Here is a 26,761-nt window from a genome sequence, read left to right on the forward strand (position 1 = left end):
AAAAAAATGTTCAAGCGAGAAAAAAATTATCCGCTGTATTTTCAGTACGCAAGTGCTGAAACTGGTTTGCAAAATTTCCATTAAGGTACACAAAGATGCATCACGCCAGTTAAAGCTTATGAAGACACGATAAAGGAATTAATGCAAATGGTGAATAACAACTCGTGAGATCACTGAGATATTAAATTAATCGAAATCGACCGTTCACGATCATTTGAAAGGCCTAAGGGTTTCATCAGAAAACTCGACATATTGATTCTTCATGTTCTTACGGAAAGAAATTTGCGATGTCATGTTGACGTCTGTGATTTGCTTCTCAAAACGTCAAGAAAATTACTCATTTTTGAAGCGCATCATCACTGCGAACAAGAAATGCGTTGCATTTTCGGTCTACAAAATATTTTAGACGATAAAATCCTTACTTCAAATAAGAGGGTTTTAAAAATCACTTGGATCAGTTTTTTACCAGAGCCGACCGGCCTGTGTGGGGGGTAGGGAACTGCTCTTGCATCAGAAAGGTTCTGGGTTCGAATCCCGGGCAAGGCATGGATGTTCTTTCCTTCTCTGTACTATCTGTCCCTACTGTGGGAGCAATGTTGGCCCACCTAATGTGGTGCCCCTGAAAGAGACGCCAACGAAACTGCCCTGTAAATGCCTGAATTGACGAAAAATGTTCACACAGGTGGGCAATGGAAAAAAAAAAAGAGTTTTTTACCAGAATAGCAAAAATTTTATACGCATAGTCATGCTATTGCCAGAAAAATGCAAAAGACATTGAACCATGATGGACAATATATGATTTAATAAAATACTTATTAACTGTAAGAAAATCACCTTTCATTTTCATAAAAAAAGCCGAACAACCCAATAGTATTCACGATTTCATTTCCTTTTGTAAGCATCTTATCATTTTTGTATAGTATTATGTACTTATCTCGCGTAATTATATTGTAATGCCATATTTAGCTGATTTTATTCACCTTTGAAAGCTTTGGTGTATGATCGCCACCATTTTTGGTGTTGAAAATACATTAAGTCGAAAACTGTTATCGTGCAAAAAATTATATAAAATTTATAAAATAAGAATTGTTTGTAAGAATCTCGCGCAATTATATTGTAATGCCATTTTTAGCTGATTTTATTCACCTTTGAAAGTTTTGGTGTATGATCGCCACCATTTTTGGTGCCATATTTAGCTGATTTTATTCACCTTTGAAGGCTTTTGTGCACTGCAAAAAGTTTTGGTGTATAGTTGCCAAAATTAACTAAAATATTTTAAACACATCAAGTAGTTTAATTTTTTATTTACTTTTTAACTTATAGTTTTATTTATTTATTAATTTTTTTAATTTAAGTTAATGGTTATTAAGTTTTTTTAATTAAGTTAAGTTTAAATTAAGTTAATTTAATGGCTTCATTGCAAAAAAATTTCGTTTAAAAAACAAAAATTTTAGTTATATATTTACACTAATTCTTACAAACAATTCTTATTTTATAAATTTTATGTAATTTTTTGCACGTTAACAGTTTTCGACTTAATGTATTTTCAACACCAAAAATGGTGGCGACCATACACCAAAACTTTTTTGAAGTGTGTCATTTTATCAATTCCATGTATTTTATGAAAATATAAGTGTAATATGTATTTAACCTTTTGATCTGTTTTAACTCCTTGACACAGATGGGACAACATTGTCCCTTTAATATATTTTTTTCTGAGGCTCTAAATATAAGCAAAAATATATTTCGAAATTTTTTAAATATATAAAACAGTCTAATAGTTTCTAAAAAAATCTGTTAGATAATCGGAATTATGCATTTGTATTAAAATATGAAATCCATAAAAAGTAGTTTGAAATTCTTCTTCATTCATATTTAAATTTTATCAATAACTGATTTTGTAAATTAAAGACATTTTAATGATGAATAACTGTTTCTTTTAGATCAAAATTACTGAAAATAAGTACAAATTTTAAAAATTATTGTTTGAATGTGATCCATGTTTGGAAGGTTTTATCTTTAACGCAGAAAAAGACACCGATGTTTCATGTTGTATTTTATAACCATAAATTATTAATGTGCTAAATATAACATTTTTCGCTTATTTTGACCTAAATTAATACAAAATAATGAGAAAAATATTAATAATATGTTTAATAATAATTTTACGTTTAAAGGTTATTGTGTAGCACAGCATATCCTCCTTAGGACCTTGAGCCTTTAAAAATTACAATAAATTCAATTGCGAATTTTGAATTTTTTTTAAATTAATTAAAATTTTATAAATATTTTTAATTGCTTGTTAATAAAGAGGTCTAAGACTTTTGCTTTATTATGAAGAAAATCTTATATTTTGATTTTTCTTTTAACAGAGTTTTCTTGGAAAAAATATCGAGCTGAAAGATCAAGAAAATAAATTTTTTTCAATTTTTTTAAACATTCAGTGCTTTTTTTTTATTTGGCAATACAAGTTGTTGAGGAGTAAGTAAAGTTCCGGATTTCTAATTAATGTTCCTACCCTTAGGTATATTGGTAAGGAGGTCTTGCATTTCTAACAACTGAATATGAAAGAGTGTCTTTGTTAGATTCTTCAATAAAATCAAGTAGCTTGAGCGGAACTTCTAATGACGTAGGAATCTTTTGTTCCTCTAAACTAAAGTATCGAGATAATTAATTACAAAGCTTACTTTCGAAATAACAAAAAGGTTCAGTTTTTCAACTATTCGGATGAATTCATTAGAAGACTTTTGCTCATTTTGTATCCAACAGCTGAAAGGATTTCTTATTCCCTATTGTATCCAATATATCTCCGATCGCTGGTGGTAATTAAAAAAAAAATAAGATGCGTTCGTAATGTTTCAAAATACGTTGTTTTCATTTAGAATTTTGAATAAATTGATTTAAAAGCACGTTTCTAATATGATGCTGGAATTTTAAGTAAGGGAAATAGCTAGGTAGTCAAAAAATTACCAACGAGTTGAAAAACTAATTAAAGAAAATTGAAAAAAGATAGGTACAGCGTGTTGTGTTTTGCTTGAAAAATCTGGTAATTTTTCTCTCCAAGTTTTAGAAAAATTTATGAATGTAATCGACAGATGGCGTTGATAACTGGAAAAAACCATTGTTTCCAGTCAGCAGCTCAATCTGTTGATTACATTAATACATATCAGATTATTCCAATTAAAATATTTGCCGGGATGTCGGATTATTTTGCTGTCAGACTGCGACGCGATGACGCGCAACGAAAATGTTTTTTTTTAAAATTTTTTTTTCTTAATTTTCTCAACATAATTTTATAAATTTGCATAAGCGCCATTTGTTGACGAATAAATAAACTAATTTTGAGGCATAGACGTAAAAGATACCGATGATTTCAAACTAAAGGAAAGACAGAAGTAGAAATGTATAATTTACTACTTTTTCTAATGAGGTGGTTATCACTTCGTTTCAAAATTACAAAGAACTTCAGCAGTTGGTGGCGCTAACTTGAATAATTGTAAAAACGTATTAAACATAAATATTTGCAGGAGCGACTTCTGTCTTCAGGCTGTGCTATGTTGTTAATGCACACAGGGAGTGGATAACAGGAAGCAACTTCAGTGCCACCTTCAAAGTAAAAAATTTCGAATGAGCTACTTTATTTTCAAATAAAGTTCGCAATTAAAAGTGTATAAACTTTTATATTGTCAAAAGTTATAAAAAACTAGTATGAAACCAGAAATTTAAAACATTTTTTTGTTAAGTTTAGAGGAAACAAATTTATATTTCATTAATAAATTCACAGTTAAATTACAATAGAAATTAAATTATTATAAAATAATTAGGTAAACTTTTTTTACTATGAGCAAGAAAATTTATTGTCAATAACAGAGAATAACTTTTTACAGCTAATTTTTTCCCTTCTAAATTAAACAATAATTTTACAAGGATGAAGCTTGTGGACTAATTAAACAAATCTCAACACGGATGAAATTTCAATTTTCCCCAATTATTCGGTATTCTGTAATAAAGCAGAAGTTAAAAGCAGCAAAAGGTTTTATTTATTTATTTTTATAATCTACATTGAACAGTCGACCGAATTTTGTGTTTACGACTACTAATGTTTAACTCCGTAGCCTTGTAATTTTGAACCAAAGCCAGAAGACAAGGAAACTCCTGGATCAAGTATTGTCAAAAATTTGCCTTCTTAGAGGACTTTTTGATGATCTGTGCGATCTGTTCTTGAATTTTGCTACTAATTTTAAAATGATTGAGAATAAGCCTAAGCAAAGCGCAGCAAACAGAACATTTTTATTTCCTTTCGTTTTTCTTTAATCAATTTTTAAAATTTTCTGTCACCTTTAAAGAAAATAGAAATAATAAAAAAAACGTTAGTTTTTTACGTTAGTTTTAGAAAACAGAATTTTAGTGCATATGTTAATGTTATACATTCGCTTTATTTAATTCCCCTTGCGAAAACACAGTAAAATCCTATAATAGTGAGAAAGAATAGTAACAGGAAAGATCTATCATAATGAGCGTCCTATTATTGGTGCATACAATACTTTAATGGTGAGTAATAAAAAAATAAGAAAAAGATGGTCAACTTATCCAAAAACGAAGAAAGGGGCTATTGTTTGATTTATGCTACTTATTGTTTCTTTTCATGATTTATCTATATACAATTTTTGAACAAATTGAACTATAAGAATGTTATTAAATTCTTTGCATAGGAATGAAATTTCCAAGAACAGTCGAGTACTAATTTATATAACAATTCAATAAAATAATTTTCCAGAAGCTTAGAAAAGGCTTATTAAATTCGAATTTTACTCGTAGTAAAAAGGATTTTATCAAGGCTTTTTAACATTAAATCAACTAGTTATTAAGAATATCGTCGTTGAACCTGGGATCTCGCTAAATCAGGGCTTGAAATAAACGAGCTCATCCTGCTATTTTTCATAAGAAATGTTGGTACAATTGTCTGTAGATTTAGAGCGTCATTAATTAATGAAATTTAAATAGCGTAACTCTTACGTGAGTGTACTCTAAACGGTATATAAACTTTTCTAAAAGCTTGTAACTGTCTACATTTGAGAGATCGCATCCTATTTTCATGTCGGGGACAAAATGTCCGCTTTGTTAAGGAACATTTATCAATGGCGACAGAAATTTAACTCGAGCTACTTGTGTTTCGTACTCCCTGGAGAACAGTAAACCTCTGCTTAATGGTTTTAATGTTCGTTTACTTTGAAGTGGGTAGACTAACCAGAAAGTATGAGACGATTTCGTTGCTTCTTTGCTGGGACAGAATGATTGTTAATGGATTTGAAAGAATAAAAGCGATAATTATGTAATGGAACGTTTCTTCAAATAAAATAAACAAATTACAAGATCAATTAAATGATATATTTTGTTTAATATCTATTTATATGTAGGGTTTTTAGTAACAGCCGCTCTTAATCTGATTTATAAAAATCTTGTCACATATCGTGTGAAAAAAAGCATAGACATTAGGGATTACGAGTAAAAAAACGCTATTGAAATACAATGAATTACTATTTGAGATATAGAGGGTCAAAAAACATCAAAACTTGTTTGATTGCGGAAAGAAACAAAGGAGCTAAAAAATGATAATTGTAAATTCATACAATTTTTACCAAGCCAATAAACTAGTTTTGATGTTTTCATCTAACTTTCTTCGCAAGTTATTTGACTAATTTCGATGTTGTTTTTGTTCCTTCTTCTCTTTGATATTAATTTATGAACCCTAATACGTATATTCATTTCATTTCTTTTTTTTATTTGCGTCAGATGGCATTTGTTTTATTTTAAAGATGGCCCATGTAGACAAATTTTAGGAGACGCTAACCTAAATCATTGAAATCAGCTCACATGGAACAAAATGTTTCATGTTAAAAATGTGCACGTGATTCTCGTTTTTATTTCAACTTCATTCAAAAAAAAAAATTAAAAATTAATCTAAAGATTAAACTTTAAATATATAACTTTAGCAGCGATTAGGGAATCAATTATTTTATGATAATTTAGAGTAAGGTTGCTTTAATTGCAATGCTCCTAAATCATACAACCTTTAATTTCTAAAGAAACATTGTATACAGAATGCTCTAGTGGATATATTAGAAGGCGTTTTTCACATGGGGATCAATGCAAAAGAAACAAGTCACTGTGTATGTGCTTAAAACTTTTATTTTAATTAATTCTTTTTTCAAGTTTCCTTTTCAAGGTAATTTTTGAACAACTCTTGCAAGGATACAGCAGAACTAATTTACAGATTATTAAATGCATCACATAATTGTTAAGCAATTTACTATGTTATATTCTATCAGTTTCTTTGCTAGCTGACTAATGTTTGAGGCTCTGAATAGCGCTTTGCTTAAAACGGTAAGTAGTTGCCTAAATCGTACTTCGTGTACAGTCTTTAATCGCCCCGGTACGATTTAGGAGCAATGTATCAAGTTCAAGCACTAAACAGATCAATGTTAAAGTCAATGTTATTGTACTACATCCAAACAGTCAAAAAGTTGCTCAGAACTATTTCTAGACTAATTTTCATCCAATTCAGCATTTCTCATTTCGTAAATGAGATTACAACACTGACACAATTGAGAATTCCATTTGAAAGTACTAAGGTAAGGACTATTCTGGTGTATAAATTTCAAATTAAATTCTTTTTTTAACTGCAGAAAATCTCAATCTATATGAGAATCAATCACAAAGAAATAAAACTATTTCAATAAATTCAATGAAATTGAATATCCTTAGACTGCGATTTATTTTCCATATTTAATAAAAATTATAGAAAACATTTAAGTGATAGTCCTTCCGGTTAAACAAGTAGTGATCTAGTAATTACCGGCTAGGAATGCTATTTCCTTCGATGTGTCTCCATACATTATGCGTTGAAGGCTTCAACTCAGCCAATTTCTAAAATCTAAGAAGAAAATTGGTAATACACTGCTGGACAATTGCTAAGGACGGATAACATTATCATCCATAGCAACCACATAATGAAAGGAAGCAAAATGTGGAAAATTAGAATAAGTGTGGGNATTACAACACTGCAACAATTGAGAATTCCATTTGAAAGTACTAAGGTAAGGACTATTCTGGTGTATAAATTTCAAATTAAATTCTTTTTTTTTAACAGCAGAAAATCTCAATCTATATGAGAATCAATCACAAAGAAACAAAACTATTTCAATAAATTCAATGAAATTCAATATCCTTATACTGCGATTTATTTTCCATATTTAATAAAAATTATAGAAAACATTTTAGTGATAGTCCTTCTGGTTAAACAAGTAGTGATCTAGTAATTACCGGTTAGGAATGCTATTTCCTTCAATCTGTCACCATACATTATATGTTGAAGGCTTCAATTTAGTCATTTTCTAAAATCTAAGAAGAAAGTTGGTAACATTTGCCAAAAAGGCAAGTAGACGAAACAACAAACGGAACGTGCAACATACATGCATGCACACGAAATTAACTAGTAACAACAAGAAAAAAGGATTAACAAGATGGACAACTGGCTGGACAAGTTGTTAACAATATATTGGTCCATCCATTTTTACTTGTCGTAATTTTATATTTTTTCACATGCCTCTCTCATTCCTGCTGTATTTCAACACTGAAGAAGGTGCTTCATTTTAGTACCGAAACGATCGTATATCTTTTCATATGACAATATTTGTCATTTTTCACGTTGTTTTAGCTTCATAAACAACAAAAAATATATTTGGCCAATTTAGTTACTTTGAAATTATTCCGAACTAAGTTTATATGAGCACCTTTAAACTAAACGATCATATATCCACTTTATATGAGATTATTTGTCATTTTTCATACTGTTTTAACTTTATTTATAAGCAACGTGAGCTATATTTGACTAATTTAGTTATTTTGAAACTAATCCGAACTAAGTTTACTTTAACACCCTTGAACTAAACGATTGTATATCTTTTTATATAACATTGTCATTTTTTAAGCTGTTTTAAATTTACTTATAAACAACAAAAGTTATATTTGACTAATTTAGCTAAACTTAGTAACTTATATTTGACTAATTTAGGTAAACTTAGTTCGGAATGGTTTCAAAAGAAACCATTCCGAACCAAGTTTACCTGAACACTTTTGTACTAAATCCCATTGAAATTTGAAATGGTAAGATAAGATCCGCTGCCCACCATGTGAAAAAAAACGATTTTTTTATCACGAAATAACTATGGAACTAAAAACAATTAAATTTATTTTTGAATTAATGTTAATGATTAAAATAGCAAGCAAATATTATTTTATTTATCGTAAAGGAAACATCTTGGGTTAATTGATGCATTGGAATACATAAGAGTCTTCAGAAAAATTTTGTTGCAATTTTTTTAATGACTTTATCGTAGAAAGATACAAGCAGTCCTGGGAATTCAGTAAGTGCATTTCCGGATTTCGAATTAATGCTTCTTCATTTAGAAATAATGTGGTCTTAGATTTCTAAGAACTGAATCTGCATCTTCAGGGATTGTCTTTGTTGAATTCATTGTCAATGAAATGTTATTTCTCCAGAAATTCTAATGACGCAGCATTCTTTTGTTTATTTGATCCTAAATATTGAGATAATTGATTACAAGAGCCTCGTTTTAAAATAGCTAAAACAAAATGGCTAATTATTTTTTATTTAGCAAATGTAATAAAACAGACAAAATTTTCTCTATAGTATTTTTCGAGTGTTTGTAGCAAATCAGAAACGTCAGTTGTTCTTTGCTTAAAATTTTGATTAAATTGATTTTAATACTTATTCAAAGAATATTTAAATTTAGTAAAGAGCATTTTTTATATGCCTTAAAAATTTATAACATATAATCAGTGAAAAGTTAGATTTTTAAAAGGAAAGAAAATTAGTTTTTTAAAAGTGAAAGAGAATTAGTTTTTTAAAATTTAATTTTTAATTAGATTTTAAAATTTCCTTTTTAATTAGATTTTAAGAAACTTATTTTCTTTAATAACATATTTAACAATGTTTATTTTTTGGCTAACAAATCTATCGCAAAAGTTATGAATCCTTTATTTAGTATGCGTAAGTTTACGAAATGCTGTGATGTTGTATTTTTATGTGTTATTTTTGGAAAAGAATAGCCTTTTTTTATTTTGAAATAAGATTAAAATTAATTTAAACATAGTTTGCATTTTTAGAGCTTTTTCTGTAATATAATTTCAACCGAGGAGCAACTTTTCCATCAACTTATTGTATTTGTTAGGAGTACTAACTACAGTCGGAAATTCATTAAGAAAAAACTGCTGAATCTAGTCAAGCGTTAAACAGCTAAAATCTGTCAAGAACAAAGTAGCTGAGCTTATTGCTTGACTAAAAACTTCATTCGCTTTAAAAACACACGAATCAGAAATAACAATTGACATGACCAAAGAGCTCAAAAATAGATGTCCTTTTTCAAGACTTGCCTATTGACAGTCGTAAATGAGAAGAAGCAAAAGTAGTTTAAAATATGCCAGCGAAATTGCCAACAAAAAAGGGAATAATAAAGATGAGAAACAAAACTAGAAAAACCACAGTAGGAGAGAGAGGAAAAAAAAAGATGAAAAACAGAACAGGAAAAACCACAGCGGTCGAGAGAGGCAAATCAGGGTAAAATGCATTTCCACGCGCTATTGAGAGGGGCGAGGAACTATCTGAGCTTAGTTTAAAATATAATAGCTAAAATTTGTCTGGAACAAAACTGCTGATCTCAGTTAAGAATATGAAAAATGCAATTTGTCAAGAGTATAAGAGCTGATATCTATAATAATATGAATATAGTAGCTAAAATTTGACAAACTTAGCTTAGTTAAATTAATATAAACTAAAAAATTAATAGTAATAATAATCTTCCCTGCAGTGAAACTGGATAGCTTTTTTCCAATGCCCACGTGGGAATGACCTTTTGTCAATACAGGCACCTGAAAGGCAGATTTGTTGGCCACTCTTTCAGGGGCACCATATTAGGTAGGTCAACGTTGTTCAGATAGTGAAAGGACATATCGTACAGAGAATGAAAGAACATCTATGACTTGCTTGGGATTCGAACCCAAAACCTTTCTGATGCAAGGTCAGTTCCCTACACGGACCGATTGGCTGAAACTAAACAGTTTATAATTACTTTTTTATTTATTAAATTTGCAATAATGAAATATTTCAAATATATGAACTACATTAATTTATTAATAAATATTAACTGATTAAAAACTATGTTCACTCCAAAAATATCTGAATAGGAAATAACTGTCGACATGTTTCAAGCACTCAAAAACAAGTCATTTTCAAGACTCACCAATTGTGAATGAGTCTTGAAGAAGCAAATCTTGAAAGTAGCAAGTCTTGAAAATGAGCACCGATTCTTGAGCGCTTGAAACATATGTCGAATGTTATTTCCTGTTCATATGTTTTTGAAGCGAATGAAGTTTTCAATCAGGTAATGTTTTACCGCTTCAGATTCTTGGGATTATTTACTTAATACCAATAAACATAATTGGCAAAATATATTTATTTAAAATGATTGCTACTTAACGCTCTAGTTTTTAATTTAAAGATATTAGCTAATTTATTTTAAATTAAGAATTCATTTTTTTAAACTATGATAGAGATGTAAGAAAAATATATGTAATTACATTATTTACTCAACGCTTATAGAAAAACAATGGTAGTAAACTCTGCCTAAAAAAGGAAAATTAACAAATTTTCAGTTTTAAAACTGCCTTTTAAGTTCTATTCACTAAGGACTCGCACATTCTTCATTACTGTCGATTTTTTTCTTCATCTTTTAGAGAATTTTTATTTTTAAGTTACGGAAAAGAGGGTAAGTGATGGCCAAAATAGAGAAAAAATTGGAAAAGAGAGGAAAAAAGATCAAGTTGAAGTAGCAAAAGAAAGTTATTATTGATGACTACGGCTTTGAGGCATTTTATCGCGCTTTGCCCTGGAGCAATTTATAAATTTTTATCGCGACACCCACACCTCGCACTTCACGCCATCATCACACCAGAATTTCTTTTTTTATTACTTCTTGTATTTCATTCTTCCCACCCCAATTATCACAAAACCCACTTACTTTTTCTGCAGTTAATTTCAAATTACATTTAATGGTCGTTAAGCTTTGAGAGACTCGCTAGATTTTACAGCTTTTACTAAAAACTATTTTGATGATAGAGGCACAAAGGTTTGTTTCAACATTTTTCAATGGTAGCGAATATTTTTTTATTTAAAATTTTAAAACTTGAAATAGGACTTGATATTGATAGATAGATGTTAGAGTTAATAGATTTTACAGCTTTTACTAAAAATTATTTTGATTATAGGTCTGTTTCAAGATTTTTGAATGGTAATGAATATTTTTTTTAAATTTTAAAACTTGACATAGGACTTGATATTGATAGATGTTAGAGTTAATAGATTTTACAGCTTTTACTAAAAATTATTTTGATTATAGGTCTGTTTCAAGATTTTTGTATGGTAATGAATATTTGTTTTAAAAATTTTAAAACTTTACATAGGACTTGATATTGATAGATGTTAGAGTTAAAAGGTTTTACAGCTTTTACTAAAAATTATTTTGATTACAGGTTTGTTTCAAGATTTTCGTATGGTAATGAATATTTTTTTTAAAATTTTTAAAACTTGAAATAGGACTTGATATTGTTAGATGTTAGAGTTAATAGATTTTACAGCTTTTACTAAAAATTATTTTGATTACAGGTCTGTTTCAAGATTTTCGTATGGTAATGAATATTTGTTTTAAAAATTTTAAAACTTTACATAGGACATGATATTGATAGATGTTAGAGTTAATAGATTTCACAGCTTTTACTAAAAATTATTTTTATGATAGAGACACAATGGTTTGTTTAAGTATTTTTGAATGGTAATGAGTAATTGTTTTTGAAATTTTAAAACTTGAAATAGGACTTGATAGATAGACTTGATATTGCAGCTTTTACTAAAAAGTATTTCAAAGATAGAGGGTCAAAGCTTTGTCTCAAGAATTTTTAATGATAAAGAATATTTCTTTTTTAATTTTTAAAACTTGTAACAGGGCATTTTATATTGATAGATAAAGGCTAGAGTTCATGATTTGTAGATTTTATTGAAAATTATTTTAATGATAGAGACAGAAAGGTTTGTCTTAAGTTTTGTTTAAATGACGAAGAATTTTCTAAAAAAATGATGAGAATAAGTAATTAAAAATAATTGCAAATATCTTAAAACTTAGGCAGAAAACTTAATATTGGTAGATAGAAAAGAGATTTGATAGATTTTAGAGCATTTACGCATTTTCTTTTAATGATAGTGACACAATGGTTCGTTTAAATTATTTTGAATGATAAGTTTTTAAATTGAGAAACTGATATTAATTATCAATTTTAAATAATTTCAGATATCTTAAAATTTGAAATGGGATTTGACGTTGATATACTGTAAAAAATTTAGGATCAAATTACGGTAAAAAAGGGCCGCTATCCTGAGTGCAGCATTCACCAAATCCATTTTATCGTAAAATCCTTTTCTACTGTAGAATTTTATACCTTAATTTTCCCAATAATATTTATTTAATTACAGCGATATAGTAATTTATCATTAAATATTATTGTAAAAATGACGGTACATCAGACTTTTTTGTTCTATAAAATTTTAAGGTAAAAGGTACTAACTCCTTGAGTGCTTGTACTTTTGACCGTAATTTGATCAGGAATTTTTCTATAGTGTAGACAGATGAGAGATCTGATAGATACTATAGCTTTCACTTAAACTTTTTTTATATTTAGAAACACAACATTTTGTTTCAAGATTTTTGAATGATGAAATAAATATTTTAAAAAACGATACTAATTTTAAAAGTGTTAATAAAGTTAGTTAACCAATTTGTGTGTAGTGTCCAACTGAAAGAATGGTTTCTTTTTTCAAAAAAGAAAAAACGAGTGGTTTCACATGTGCTTTATTATTAGAATTTATTTCCTAGAAAAATGATAATTCTACCTATCATAATATGTTAATAATTTACATTTTTATGTTCGCATCTGATGTCAATGTATAATGTTTTTTTTAAAAACTAAAGTGATAGGTAATAGAAAGATGTAAACAGATATGGTTTTATCAATTCTTTCACTAGCAATAAATTTGCGACTATTAAAAGGTTTTTCCCCAAGATTTTGCGTAGGGATTTTAGAAGAAAATGTTGTATTATGAAATCTGTTATATTTTTAGAAGAAGTATTTTTTGAGTCAATGTAATTTAAAAATCAGTTTATTTAAAAAAAGTAATATTAGTTTTAATTATCAACCCACTCACAAAAATTGATTTCCTTTTAAGTAAGATTCATAAGTTAAATCAATAATTAAGTTGTTTTAAAATAAACGTTTAAAAAAGTAGAATTATTAAGATGTAATCCCGATTTTCCGTATATGCACGCAATCGTTATTACTTCTGTTACAGCATCTTACAACATTTGTTTTTACAGCATCTTTATAGTATCTGTTTTTCGCAATCTGAAATTAGTTAGAAATTTCCCCAAAATTAGTTATCTAAAACCAGAGTTTGGGGATAGAATTAAAAGTTGATTCACTAAACCCGGCTCTCACAATGAAGAACAGTCAGTTTTACATTTCTTGAAACTAAAATTTCAAGCTGAAATTTCAGTTTAAGAAATTTAAATTGTTGTTCCATGAAGAGCAAACTATTTTTTTTTAAATTTTAGATGCATGACCTATCTTCCCCTTGACTATATAAAGAAAAACTCTCTTACTATAGTCAGTGAATGAGGTGTAAAGAAATAAAAGGTTTCTTAACAGATGAGCTTCTATCAATGAGTTGAAAATTTATCGAGCAATCTCTAAAATGTCTTTACAGTCAATCGTAGGTAAAAGCCATTACGAATTCACACTGCAGGGTACGTCTAAAAACTGAATAAAATATAAATGTTCTTGTTTATAATATTGGTTGATAAAACTGAATTTAAGTTTTTTGTTTTCAGATATTTCGAAAGTACAGGGGGATATCAAATTAATTTTTCCATAAATGACTTACTGGTCCCTGGCGTGCATACTTTTTCAGAAAAAAGAATAAAATTTTGTATAGAAGTATTTTAAGAAACCTCTTTTCTCCCAATATTTGATTTTAGATTAAATTTCTGATTTTTATTTCCTTGATGTTCTTTGGTACCTAACAAACTTTTGGTGATGAAGTGTCATTAGTCTGTTTTATAGCTCTCAAAAAAATATTAAAAATAAAGTGGTCGATTCATGAGATTATGAGAAACAATTTTTGATAATTTTTAAAACGTCTATACATTTTTTCTAAATAGCACAAAAATAAAATTATGTGATTTGTAGTTTTAAGTTTGTTGTTTTAAGTAAGTAGTTGAGAGCTACACATTTGTCTGTTTTCTAAATTTTTTAAAGTTAAATTTTATTGCAATTTAAGCTAATTTGGATGATGCTAAAATTTTTTTTAAACGTAAATTACGGACAAAGGTATTTATCAAAAAGCAGACAAGTGTATAGTATATATATATATAATTATAAACATGGTTCTAAAAGCAATTATCTAGTTCTCACTGTTATGGATACAGTGAAAGAATTTAAAATTTTTTAAATGGCAACACCTATTTCTTTCTTCATCAATGTAATCCTAATTGTGAAAAATGTTGTTGGAACCATATTTTTAGTATGAATATTTGATGACGCTAAACAGAGACGAAGAAAATAAGATACAGTATACTAATTACTGTGCTATCTTCCACTGGTTTATTGTATTGTTGTCAGAGTGTATTCAGTAGAGCTGGATCTTTGATGAGTTGAAAATTTATAAAACACTATTTTTTTATTTCTACCAATCCCCGCCGTTTTTTAAGATAAAAATATAATTCAAACACTGTTTTAAGTTTTTTTTATTGTGAGTATCACGTTTCATTGAAATAGGTAGGTGTTGCCAGTAGAAAATTTCGAACTTCTGGCAATGTAATCGTGAGAGCTGGATAATTGTTTTTAATACTTAAAATATTTTTTAAATGAAAATTTATACAGTTCTGACGAATAGTATACTTAACCGGGGGGTGTTATGTTGCAAAAATTATTTTATGAACATTCCGCACATTACATTTGAGTATTAAATATTCATATAAATGAGAAACATGAAGTGCTTTCTCTGATTTTCTGCACGAATACAGATGACATACTTTTCATGAATTTTAAGTGAGTTTTCTTAAAATACTTTTTTTCATATTCAAGAAAATAATTTTTCAATTTCGAATTCATTTAACTTAAACTCCAATATTTAAGAGAGAAGAACATTTAATTCTATAATTTGTTTATATAATTATTATTATTTTTAATATTTTTTCTAATTAATATGGAATAAAAGTTTATAAATCTCATGAAAATTCAAAATTTTAAATTTTTAAATCTAAAATTTGGAATTTTTATTTTTTATTTTTTAAAGAAGTAATGGCTTTTACGGAATTATTTTATTCACAATCGATTTTTAATGAAATGAGATTAAATTCACACCAGTTTATTGAAGCTACAATAGATGGCGCTGAATGATCGTTAGTTGTATACGCCGGATTTGATATTGAGTAATATTTTCTCCATTTAAATTTTCCAGCAATAAAAAAAAGGTACCAATTTAAATTTTAAAGGTGAAAATAATCAACAAAATCTTTTCTAAATTCCGAACAATTTACATGAGTTCTTCTAAAACATCAAATGTTTTTCGGTAAAAATATTCGATGAAAGGGAAAGTTAATTTTGATATGAACGTAATTACCCAAAAATTAAACTCAATTTCTGAAACATAATAGGGGTTGAAAAACAGGACCCTTTGGATTGACAAAATACTGTAATTAACTAAAATTTGTTGGAATAAAAAATACCTTTGACAATTATAAAATTATGATCACTTTAGTATTTTGTTTGAAATAAAATAAATCATTATCATTTAACATTAATGTATGAATATTCTGAAATTTCATGATGCGAATAAAGAATTTTAAAATTATTTTTTCCTCCTTTATAAAGACGAAGAGTATAGAAAATCAAGTAAGAGAGTTGTTTGAGGGTTTTTTGTTTTTTTGACGACCGAAATGAGCAGTTGAAGAGGTAGGGGCGGATGAGGAAAAATTTAAAAATGCTTTTATTACTCTATATTTAGCACTCAGAAATAAACTGATATCACATATTAATTACACTCGGCAGCTATCTTTCAAAGCATGTAAAATATTAGACCGTCACCAAATCAGAATGGGAAGTATAACGCGCGGTATTTTAGTTTCTCTATTTTAAAAAAATAAAAAAATAAAATCTGAAATTAGCATTTTTTGAAAAATATTGCAGTTAAGTATTTTACATTTGTTGGACTTTAGACTTTTGATAAAAATATTTGTTTTTGCGAAATTTACTTCAAATGAAATTTCCAGCTTCAACCAAATCGATTTTCATTAATTTGAACAAAAAAAATTTAAAACCTAAAAAAAGACAAATGTTTAGCATAAAATTATTTATTCGAAAACACTAGCATTTACTTAGCAACACTAGCATTTATTTAGCAACACTAGAATTACTTAGCAGCACATAATTTTATTAGTTTATACTTTTAAGAAAAAATCCATAAAAATTTTAAAATTATAAATTGCTGTTCTCCTAATGTACGAGTAATAAAGCGGCCCCGTTTAACCCCGTTTTCTTAAAGTGTATAATGTTGCAAAATGATACTTTATTAAAAGATTATTAATTACAAAAGAACATCAAAAAAACAAAAACTTAAAAATTTATCCTAAAATCCTAGATGGCGAGTGAAAAAGGTATCTTTCCTCGCAACAGAACTAACTCAAACTCTAGATGGAGTATTTCAATGGTAATTAATCATCATTTTTAATTTTCACCAATAAACTGATGCTGAATATTATTTATTATTATTTATCATTATTAAAATTATTATCAATTCTTATTATTGCTTCTTCAAACATGTGAAATGCAAGTCCATCGCCCAAAAAGAGAGACATAACAGGAGTTATTTTAGAATTTCAACGAATTTTTTTCTGGCAAAATTATATTTAAACAATTCTGTAATTAGCATTTTTAGAAAAGTAATTTAATATTATAAATTTGCTTATTTTTAGAATTTTGTAAAAGAACATTGTGTTCGCAAAATTCACGATAACAGATTTTTTTTTATCATCAGTTAGACTGATTTTCAATAATTAAATAAAAATGAAAGTAAATTTTTAACAGATAAATGTTCAGAATTAAATAGTTAATCTAAAATCATAATTTTATCACTTCAGATTTCGAAAAAAAGTATCCATTGAAGTTTTATAATCTGACAAGAATCATTTCTCCCGATAAGCGAAGCTTTTGCATTAAATCTTTTTTACTTAAAGGTATTGCGTTGTAGAATGCTGTTGTATTAGAACTTTTTTTAGAAGAAAAATGAAACATCTAGACAATAAAAATAAGCCAACATAGCGTAGAAAGAGAACTCGTAAGTAAACTTAAGTTATCTTAATACATTGTTAAGATTTATCATATTATAAACGTTTTTAAATAATATTGGTTGCTGAATTGGCCGTGAAAGGTTTTCGTGGTTTTTCTCTCCATGCAAAGCAGGGGTGTAAGCTCCATGAAAGAATCAGTTCTAACACTTTTCAGGAATTTCGTTATCTTTTGGGTTAGGTTTAAAATTACAAAGATACGGTGCTACACAGATAGCCGTAAGTAAATAAATGAAAAAAAAAATTTTTCTGTGCAACGCAAACAATGAAGTAAAACACTACTGTAGAGGTAGGGTAAACTAACCAGTGAAGAAACACTTAAGCTTCGTTTACCTTTAAAAAATCATAATAATTTCAAAATTCGTAATTTTAGTTAAATGACAGTGTCAACATATTTGTTACTAATTGCAAATTATGCAAAAAAATTGCAGAGAACTTACATAATATTGTTTTAAAGTTTTGGAGGTTCAAATAGCAAGTAGTAAGAAGACCAAGTAAAGGAACAGTTCCTACCATTGAATGAACACAAAATTTCCCAGTAAAGGAACACTTAATTTTGGTTATTTTTTAATGCTCTTTATGAATTTGTAAGCCATACAAGCATTTAAAAACAAGCCTATTCTTGAAATTATAACACATAAATACTTGGAAAATGTAAACTTTTTTTTTTGTAATCGTGAATTGAAAATTAAAGTGTCAACATATTACACATACTGTTCATTCACTGGGAAATCTATGCCTAGTAAAGGAACACGCCTGTTCCCTCACTGGTTAGAAGTTGTTTTTCGTATTTTTAACATACTTTTGATGCGGAACATCACTAAAGGTACAAGAAAATTAAAGTTTATCTTTTATTTTCATAGACTTAGAAAAAACCCAGTAAAGGAACACTTGTTCCTTCACTGGTTTTTTATCGTTTGGTAATCCAGTAAATAAACATCCCCTTATCTCAGAACTTGCTTATGCTATGATGCTTAAAATAAATAAAACGTAACTTCAATAACTATATTTTGAATTCTCTTTTTCACAGTGAGGAAAATAAAACTACTACATGCAGTTAATTCTACTTTAAACAGATAAATACAAGCACTCACCTTATAATTTTATCAAAGAAACAAGCTGTTGCACAGGTAATAACAAATTTAAAATTTTTTCCAGAGAACACTATGTGACCAGGTAATCCAATACATTGTTAGGTGACTTCCTATTGTTTGGCAGTAAGCTATTGTTACCAATCAATCTAAAGAAAAACTTTCAAATTCTTATTTTTAATCAATATATATGAAATGTTCATTCACTGGGTCGTGTTCCTTCACTGGTTGGTTTACTCTATTAGGATTAAATTTTTTTTATTTCCAATAAAAGTTTTTACGATCTGTTCAACAGTATTGATCAATAGATAATAGTTTGTGTCAAGCTTTTTGAAATACTGTGCAATAAAGCTCATGAAATTCAATCAACAAGGGAAGTCTTGTTAGCTGTTACTTACAACATATTTAAAATAAGTTAAGGAGTATGCATTTTGATACTTATAAAGTTAGAATTAGTAATTTGATAAGAAGTTTCTTTTTTAAAATATTCTTTATCGAGTAAAACATATTTAGTTGAAATATGAAACTATTTCAAAAAGTGTTTTGATTAAATGCGATGTTTAAAGAGAGATATGAATAGAAATTTTGTAAAGATATATTTTTAACTTTAATAGAAAAAGGAAATTTACAAATCGGTAAAATTATTATCTTAACAATCAAAACATTTTTCTATTTTAAGTATTAATTTGCGTAAAGATGCCTTTTGTTTTAAAACCTCGGTCATTAAATGATTGGATTAAAAAAGAACCAGAAAACTCATGAAATTTAATAATCTTGCGCTTCTTTTTTTCCTTCTTAAAACTTTTCTGTTTTTGAATTGAGAGGCTTTGCAAAATCAGGAATTGTAATTAAAGGAGGATTTATTTTTCGAATGCTTTGGAATCGAATGTTCTGTAATTTATTTTAAGTTATTTTTACGTTTATTTGTTATTGCTGCCATTATAATCAATAAAAGTTTAAGGCAGTTTTCTTAACATTAATTTATTTATTCTGGAATCGATACCACCGCAATTAGTTTAAATAGTGATATCGCAATTACTGATAGGCCAGTACTGATAAAGGAGAAAAAACCACGGTTCAGGTAGTTTTTACTTAGTAATAAATTTTTGCACCACATTTGCCCTTAACTTCTTATTTATTTGCATTTCTTACTAAATTCTTAGAGCTGTTTCTATTTGTAATGATAAAATAAGACGCCTATTTTAAAAAACAAAGAATCTTTATTCATCCAAATACAATGTATCCTGAACTAGATAGTTTTCAAAAAAATTATAACTAGAAAACAGTTAAGGTTTAACAATTCATGCAGAAAATTAATGTGACTGGGCTTACATTTTCCCTCCCAGGGTTCTAATTTCAGTTCAAAAACATTTCAAGCATCAAGCTCAGCTGAAATGACAGGAATCAAAAGAATTTTAGAATTATCTAAATTAAACTCATGCCCAAGTTTCCAACAATGTGCGATAATGCCAAAATTATTTCCAACCCTGTCATATCAACCCATCTTGACGTCTGGGAATCTTATTTCATTAATTTAACTGCCAATTTCCTTGTCTCATCCAATCTCAATTTCCAATCTCATCATCTCTCCATTGTACGTTTATAGCTTCTCTCGGCTACTGCGGTTTTTCTAGTTTTGTTTTTCTCCATTACTTCCTATTTTCGGTGACTACTTTACGTTTTCTATTTTAATCTCGGCTACTACAGTTCTTCTAATTTTGTTTTCACTTTTTTTACAAATTTTTCATTGACAACTTTACGCTTTATGTTTTAAATCTCTTTCGCTTTACTCATTCACGTCTGGTGAATTCTGAAAATAGGTGCATTTTTGAAGTCTCAAAACATGTCAACTTTTTCAAATTTATATTTCTTGGACCACAGAAAGTTTTCATAATATCAAAGAATATTTTATGCATTAACATTTCGAAAATTTTATTGCTTTTCCAAGAACATAAAAAAGTTTGCACATTTTGAGGGCCATAGCCTTCAGAAAAATTTATGTGTGACAACTGGATCTAACGCACATACCTCGGATCGAACTAAGGTACAATACTGCGGGGAGGATTGATTTAAAGAAGACTACACTTACAGTTTTTTGATATTGTTAGAACTAACAAAAATTATTTTTCTTTAAAAATTAGCTTTCTATCTTACAGAAAATGGTGTTTTGGTATTTATCTAACTTAGTTCTGTTTTCAAATGTAAGTACAATAAGGTTTTACTTTCCATTCAAATTCGTTGAAAAAATTACTCATTAGCAAGAAAATCTAAAAAATGTTCTCTGTCGTATGACTGGAAAACCTAAAATTGACATCAACTTAGCAAATAGTACCTATTGTTACAGGTATCAACTACATGTACTGAGTACACAAAATTTCTCCACTGGTTCGCAAATAATCACACCGGTCTGACTAGCCCTAGCCATAAAATTCACCTCAAATGTACAATATTCCTTCGCATATCTTCACATAAATGTATTGTAATATTGCTTCCATATTTAATTCGCTATTAAATTTCAGTAATCAGTATTACTTCTCTCATAAATTTCAGTACATCGTATTTACTTCGCTCATAAATTTCAGTACATCATATTTACTTCGCTCAAAAATTTCAGTACATCATATTTACTTCTCTCATAAATTTCAGTAATTATATTCATTTCGACAATAATTTTCAGAACATTATATTTACTGCACTTTTCTTTTTAGTTCATTATATTAACTTCGCTTTCTCTAGAGATAGTTCTTCGATTTTAGGAAGAATTCTCAAGTTTTAATTTGAACTCAACACGCACTCGCGTTAATCTAATAAAACTTATAAAATTCACAGCCCTTGGATTCATTTTGAGAGATATTTCAAAACCATGCTGAATGATGAAAACATTAAATCATAACCATCGGTAGAAACTTGAAAATTATCTAGTTTTAAGTAAAGTTTGGAATATTAGTTAAGGGGAAATAAGTACAACGATGTAAAGGACATTTTGAAGGTATGCAGTTTAATTTATTGATTACTCTTAACAATTGTTACCAATAAATAAAAATAAATTTAAAAGTATAGAAAATTATTTTTAGTTTTGTATCACAATAAGGCCAGAAAAACGACTCGTCAGTTTCAAATAATGAACAACTTAGAGTGCGATAATATATGATATAATTATGTATTAATTAATATGTGATATAATTACACTAGTGTTAAAAATTAAGGGTATTTTTAGATTTGGATGATAAAGCAGATACCATAGCTTAATCCATCCGTGTTTGGTATCCTTATAAACACTTTCATTAAACATTTAAAGCATCATTTTCTCTCGGTTATAATTGAGAAATATATTAGTCAACTAACTGCCTATATTAGCTATGCCGTCATCTAACTCCTATCATTCATTTTAATAAGCTGACATTTTAAATAAACCATAGCAGCGTAAACAGATTATAAGGTCTATTACCATTCTATTTGTTAAAAGATATATATATATATATATATATATATNATATATATATATATTGCCAAATAAATGGTAAAATGAAGGATTTGGTTATTTCATCATGGTTTTTTAGACAACTCTATACATCGTTAGTTTCTTTGGACAATCCTATATTTTATGTGTAAGAAAAATGACATTTTGTTACAGAAATATTTCATAAAAACATAAAATATTACATACATACTAGAAAACTTATTTTAAGGATCTATAAATAGGTTTAGAGTCCTTACTTTTATCTGTTTCTTTGTTAAAATAATGTGGATTCTTACGTCACATTTTTGGACTTGAATCAAAATACTAAATTGCTCTCAATATAAATCATTCACAAAGTAATCTAATTTATTTATTGCTGCTGTTTTTTAAAGATATTATCAAGTAACTATCAACTTTATACTCTTATTTTAATTTTTTTTATAACCGGCGTGAGTAGCCTACTCAATTCTGAGTTTACGACAAACACTGTTCAACTCCGTAGCCTTGTAACTTGAACACAACCCAGAAGACAAGGTAACTCCTGTATCGAGCATTGGGACAAACTAGCCTTCGTGGAGGACTTTTTGATGGAATTAACCCACATTTGCATTACAAGGAGAAAAAGAAATCATGAATTCCTCTCACGGTTAGTCTTAAGTCAAGGGGATTCTAACTCATGATCCGTCAAAATACAGAAGGTATTTTACGTCAGCACTGTGGTCGTTGCAAGCCGGAAGCAGAATTTGTATCAACCAGCCACAGCTGGGATTAGAACCTGGATCACAGCTCTCTTATTTTTATTTTATTTTATCTCATATCCGGAGTTGTATAGCAGATCAATCTTAGTTGGTTGATCTTAATTCGACCAATATTAATCTATCAGTGTTCATTTTCGCAGTCCCAATGTAAATCCAACCCAATGTTATTTATGAACCCAACACAGTTGACTAGGGAACTCCTGGATCAAGCATTGAGATAAACTGGCCTTCGAGGAGGATATTTTTGATGGAGATAACCCGCATTTTCGTCAAACGGAGAGGAAAAACACGAAAACCTCTAACGGTTAGCCCGATGGCATGGGGATTCTAAACCATGATCCATTTATATCTGAGAAAATTTTACGTCAGCATTGTGGTGGGTACTAGTCGGGAGCAGAATTCCTATCAACCAGTCATCACTGGGATTCAAACCTGGGTTACCTGTTTATGAAGCGAACGCTTTATCACCTGAGGTACCACGACTGTCTTATTTTCATCTGCAAGGATCTAGACACTATAAATTTTTTTTAGTGTTATATCATTAATGTTCAAATCGTGCCGTTTTGGCTGGAAACATATTTTTTAAAGTTTTTTTTATAGAAAACTGTTACAATGATCTGCTTTGAAATTTTTCAAATTTTATATTTCCTCTAATTTAAAATTTAAAATTCTCACAGTGCGTATTTAAATTTAAACATACTAATCAGAATTTAAAGTTTAGATCTTTGTTTTTTTCCGACTGTTGTCAGTTGTCACGCTTAATTCCTCAATGCAGGTAAAATAAATGTTAAGTCAGGAAAACACAAATATTGATTGATATTTAAACTTATGTCAAAATTTAGGATAGAGGTAAACTATGTAGCTCGTAAATCATTGTTAGCATGGTTGTCTCGGAAAAAGAATGGATTTAAAAGGGAGCTGAAATAGCATGTTTACAGTTTTGGAGGTTAAAATAGCGATAGAAAGGAAAAATTCAATTTTTACTCGCTCCTTCAGAAATTGCTGATGACGTCATTAGGTCGTTCTCAGACCCATTGAAGTCCCATTGAAGACAGCTGAGAGAAATCGGGAGCATTTTCAGGAAAAAGAAGAAAAACTCGATTTTTTTTCTTTGACCAACATCATCATCAGCTTTATCCTCTTTAAGCGAATCATCAAAGGTGAATGACATTTTTTTTACTGATATCGTAAAACCTTTTTCTTTTTAAAGGTGAAATATTTCAAGTTGCTTATAAGATTCGGAATTTCATCACGTTTTCTGAAGCGAAGCTGAAAAATATTTGTATTAAAGCTCTTTTTGAATTAATTTTCGTAACAAGTGAATTTTTTAAAATTTTGAAATTTTAATAGTCTTTGATGGGTAACATAACTTCGTCCTCACAAAGTGTTGCGAGCCGTGGTAGCCCAGGTGTTAGGGAATCGGTTTCTGGTCTGGAGGAGCCGGGGTTCAATCCTCGTCGGTCGCTGAGCAGTACCATGGGTACAGGAAACTGATGAAAATTTCCTTCCACTTCAGATCTGTGTCTAATTTGAGGAAAGGGCCAAATGGAAAAGTGATGACGCCATGTATTCACGGGGTTCTGAGCTTAGACGTACTTTCATTCTTGAGGTGCTCTCTTGTCAAATGAAAGGCGCTCCTTCCTGACTTCATTCGGAAAAGGACAATGACTGGTTAGCTTGGGCTGTTCAAGTGTCATTGGAAACAACAGCAACAATTGTTGCTTCTCAAAACATAACTCTAGTAGGAATGCTTCGAAACTTTGTTTTTATTTGCTGTGAAGGTTTTTATTTCTAAATAACATTGTATCCCTTTCTGTGCTTTTTGTTCTCATCTTACAAATATGTACTCTCAGAAAAAAGGTTCAATATTAAACCATAATATCGTTACCACAAGCAATAATATCAGTTCACACACCACTAAACCATGGCCAAACGCCGTTTCTTAGAGTTTCATATTTAAACGGCCATGGTAGGTACGCCATGTGGGCATGGTAGGAGGCGACATGGATAATGCCTGAACTGGTACCCCTCGTTCCAACCATCCGCACCATAACCAAAGGGAAGACTTTAAGCCATGACAGATTTAATGTACCCCTTGCTGATTATATACGTCGGTTGCTTAGTTGGCTGCCAGGATCGAGCTCACAACACCAGTCCTTCGCCCATGTTGTAAGAGATGCTTTAACCGATTGCACCCTGACCCATTTTAAATTTGTTGCAATCTGCTGTTGTGTACAAATGTCAAGCTTTAATCATCAAGTTATTAGATCTTGAGCTATCCAATACTTTTAGGGCAGCTTATTAAAATTTCTGAGCGCTTGGCACCAGTTAAGATGATCATTGGAAACTAGTCCAGAGTCACATAAACATGAGTGAGAGTCAATAAATTTAAAAAGAAACAACTAGGCAGGCAGACAGCCATGCCTGGTTCAAAGTCTAAAACTTTCAACCTCTGCAGATCTTTGAATGCCAGGCACCTGATCACTCCGTTACATGTTATCAGTAGCACGTGTTACTCATGCATTTTAGAATTTCTAAATTTTCTTTTATTAGTAATTTAATCGAGTGCAAAAGACAAAGGCCTGAAGGCTTTAGGGATGATTGTCGCTCCTTTCTTTGCCAAAAATCAGCCTTTTCGTTCCTTGGGATTTAACAGTATGAGAGAATCCACTGCAAAATTGGCTGTTTCTGTCAGAATACCTCTACAGTTGCAGACGCGAGAACAGTTGTGCAATTATTTGGTAGAGATTGCAGAGCAGACTTGGAATCCGAAAATATCACAGCTCTATTGAAGGCATTTTTTCGCTTCAGTAATTGCTGTAGGGTAATAAAGATAGCTTTAATCTCACCGTCAAAATAATAGAGGTGAACACGAACAACAGGGGGGCGGGGTTAAAAGAAAAAAAAACATCTAAACTCCGGCGCCTGCTCTCTCCTCCCTATTCGTAAGAGAACCGCCAGTATACACGCTTGTCTAATTTTCTAATGGATATCGGTTCTTAATAGTTGATAAAGCGATTGTCATAATCCGAAATGAGCTCATATCTGTTTTACTAACAGGTAGGTCAAAGTGTAAATGGGCGTCCAAATCCAGCGATTCTAGAGGATTTGAGCTCGGCAGAAAGATAGACGCCTCATGCTGGAATTATAGCTTTTCCATTAAATCCCGAGCTTTCTGGAGAAAACCTTTCTGTGTTAAGTTTCTACAGTTTATAATACTATAATCTCTCCAAAAAGCATTTCCAGGTAATCGTATTCACTCATTATTGAAGATAGGAGCATTCTATTTAATGCTTTTGAGGCAGAATCAGCATTAGTTAACTGACGTATGACTTGAACAGGTGCGGTTTTTACTGCTACAGTGATCAGATAAGGAGCGTGATTTTTGGATGGTCTTCAAGCATCTTAATAAGGTGCAAAATCTCCTGCAATCTTTAAAAAGTGCAAAATTAAAAAAAATTTCTGCTCAAATTGAACCGTAGTTTAACCGTAATGTTTATTCAAGTTTAAGAAATGTGGTAATGTGGTTAAGTTTATATTTTAATTGGACCATTATTTTTATTACTATTATTTGAACCATTTTATAGACTCAAAAATGTCAAAATAGTAAAAAGCAATCGTCATTTAAAAGTTCATAAGGGGCATGAGCAGAAATCTTTAATTAAGTTTTTATATTGTGGTTCGCATTTTTATTTTTATATTTGAAAAAGAAAAGAATATCTATTGAAAATAATCTCTGTTAAAACAATGGAAAATATATATTAACAGAAACATATAGCTGGTTCAAAACTAAAACGACGCATCTGCAAACGTATTATGCCTGCAGATGTGTAGTTTTAGTTTTGAGGCAGCGATATGTTTGACTCAAACAAAGAAAAAAATATAAAAAATTGTTTTTTCCTTTCTTTATTTCCCACAAAC

The 26,761-nt window shown here is 29.3% G+C and overlaps 1 long non-coding RNA gene across 1 annotated transcript in view; it reads right to left on the reverse strand.

Annotated features, from left to right (window-relative positions):
* Positions 1 to 3,402: 3,402 nt before the first annotated feature.
* Positions 3,403 to 26,761, reverse strand: part of LOC139427115 (uncharacterized) — a 93,257-nt gene continuing 69,898 nt past the window's right edge. Inside the window, exon 3 of the long non-coding RNA XR_011638260.1 lies at positions 3,403 to 3,606. This is a non-coding gene — a long non-coding RNA (uncharacterized lncRNA). The remainder of the gene's footprint in view (positions 3,607 to 26,761) is intronic.

Source organism: Parasteatoda tepidariorum, chromosome X1 (assembly GCF_043381705.1).
Source record: "Parasteatoda tepidariorum isolate YZ-2023 chromosome X1, CAS_Ptep_4.0, whole genome shotgun sequence".
In the NCBI taxonomy this organism is placed as follows: domain Eukaryota; kingdom Metazoa; phylum Arthropoda; class Arachnida; order Araneae; family Theridiidae; genus Parasteatoda; species Parasteatoda tepidariorum.